Source organism: Staurois parvus, unplaced genomic scaffold (genome assembly GCF_062004578.1).
Source record: "Staurois parvus isolate SC_StPar_1 unplaced genomic scaffold, SC_StPar_1.0 ptg000586l, whole genome shotgun sequence".
NCBI classification, from domain to species: Eukaryota; Metazoa; Chordata; class Amphibia; order Anura; family Ranidae; genus Staurois; species Staurois parvus.
In genome coordinates this window covers 3,103,059-3,105,094 of record NW_028318382.1, presented here as the reverse complement: position 1 = coordinate 3,105,094, position 2,036 = coordinate 3,103,059, and the positions used below count along the sequence as shown (strand labels likewise).

General features: G+C 40.7%; 1 long non-coding RNA gene across 1 annotated transcript; it reads right to left on the bottom strand.

Moving 5' to 3' along the window:
- Positions 1–268: 268 nt before the first annotated feature.
- LOC149450034 (uncharacterized) lies at positions 269–906 on the bottom strand. The gene is made up of 2 exons (XR_016315316.1): positions 719–906; positions 269–630 (listed from the first exon to the last, which is right to left on the bottom strand). It is a non-coding gene; the product is annotated as an uncharacterized LOC149450034 (long non-coding RNA).
- Between the last annotated feature and the right edge of the window lie 1,130 nt (positions 907–2,036).

The following is a 2,036-nucleotide window of genomic DNA, read 5'->3' as shown; positions in this document are numbered from 1 at the left end:
GAAAGTAAAAGCTGTGTAAATTCTGGTATACATATACCACCATTTGTAGATGCTATAACTTTCACACAGACTAATTAATAAACACGTATTGGGATTTTTTTATACCAAAGACATATAGCAGAATATATTTTGCCCTAAATTTATGACTAACTTTGAGTTTGGATATTTGTTATAACCAAAAGTAGAAATTATCTTTTTTTTTTTTTTTTTTTCCTTCAGTATTTTTTTGTTTATATCACAAAAAATAAAAAACCCAGTGGTGATCAAATACCACCAAAAGAAAACTCTATTTGTGTGCAAAAAGTACATAACATTTGTTAGGGTATAGCATTGCATGACCGCGCAGTTACTACTTGAAATAGTGCAGTGCTGAATAGCAAAAAATGGCGTGGTCAGGAAAGGAGTTAAATCTTCCAGAGGGCAAGTGGTTAAGCTGATATCAGTGGTGAGTGGGGGGAGGGATCGCTAAAACACATCTACCCACGTTTGCGTTTGGCGATGGACCATCAGCAATGGGGGTTAGTAGAAGGTCCATGTGGAGGTGGTGTCCAGGTCCATCTGTAGTGAGGGGCTTGTAGTAGTGTAGACTTGTCAGAGAAGGCAGCTGGCTGTAAGAGCTTGTAGATGCTCCTAATGAAGGTAGAGAAGAAAGGCAGAAGCACCACTCTAAGTTTAGATGGTTAAAATCAGGCAGATTTAATGGTAAAATTTCACTCACATAGGTAGGCAACAGGTAGGCATGCAAGTGATGGAGGTACAGTGGGAGCATCAGGTCCTTTGGCTGCGATCTGGTTGTTTTCCTGCCGCTCCGGTGGTGTCCAGGGTTCAGGGAATAGCAAAGGGGTGCAGGGAGGCTCGCAGGGATGATGTCACCACATGGACCGGGTAACCAAGATGGCGTGCGTTCGGAGCATGCTCACTTCTTTGTCAGGCCAATCCAGCAAATCTTAGTGTGGGCTTATATGGGAGAAGCCGGTAGGCAGGGCTGATCAGTCATTTAAGTCACAAGGTGAGCAGGGGTGCCGTGATTCACACTAAGAGTTCTGGATCAGGGGATTACAAAGCTTAAACGATATGCATAAAAGACAAGGATATATACACATGAAACTAAAAAGGACATGCCAGTAATACTCACAGCAGAAGTTGGTGGCTGGTAGGAAAAAGTGAGGGGGAGATAAAGGAAACCTTGGAAAATAAAAACCTTGGAGAAAAAACAAAAAAAAACATAATGAGACTATATGGATATGGTGGGCAGTGGTATAAAACTGGGGGATGGGGAAACAAATATATACAAAATATAGAAAAATAGGGGGAAAAAATGATTAATAAAAAATATAAAAAGTAAAAAATAATAAATGAGAAATAAAATAAATATATGGTAATATAGTGACATCATCCCTGCAAGCCTCCCTGCGCCCCTCTGCTACTCCCCAAGCTCTGGACACCACCGGAGCGGCGGGAAAACACCCAGAGTGCGACCAAAAGGCCCTGATGTTCCCACTGGACATCCATCACTTGACATGCCTACCTGGTACCTACCTATGTGAGTGCAATTTTACCATTAAATCTGCCTGATTTTAATCGTCTACACTTAGAGTGGCGCTGCTTTCTCTCTTCTCAAGCTGATATCAGTGTTTGGTGAAACACAGGCCCAGTTATTGTTTGCATAATTGTCCAATACATAGAAGGTCTCTGCATAGTGTTAGGGGTCGTTATATTCCCTTACTCATTAGTTGTGCTACTTTACTTTTGCTTGGTCTGTTTGATATTAGTAGATCTTCAGTTTCTACTCCACTTTGTGTTGCTTATCTTATTGAAAAGGGGTGTGTAAGGCTCAATGCACACTGGGCTTAAAAAAAAAAACACTAGTTCCCTTGGCAGAAAAAAACATATATAGAGCGTTTTTGTACACAGTTTAGGTGAATTTAAGAGAGTTTAGCATTTTTCCTGCCAGAAAGCTCCAACCAAAAACACAAACTAGAAGGGTTTTTTTCCTGCCTCTTCCTGCCTTTTGAGCTTAAAATATGCATCTAATC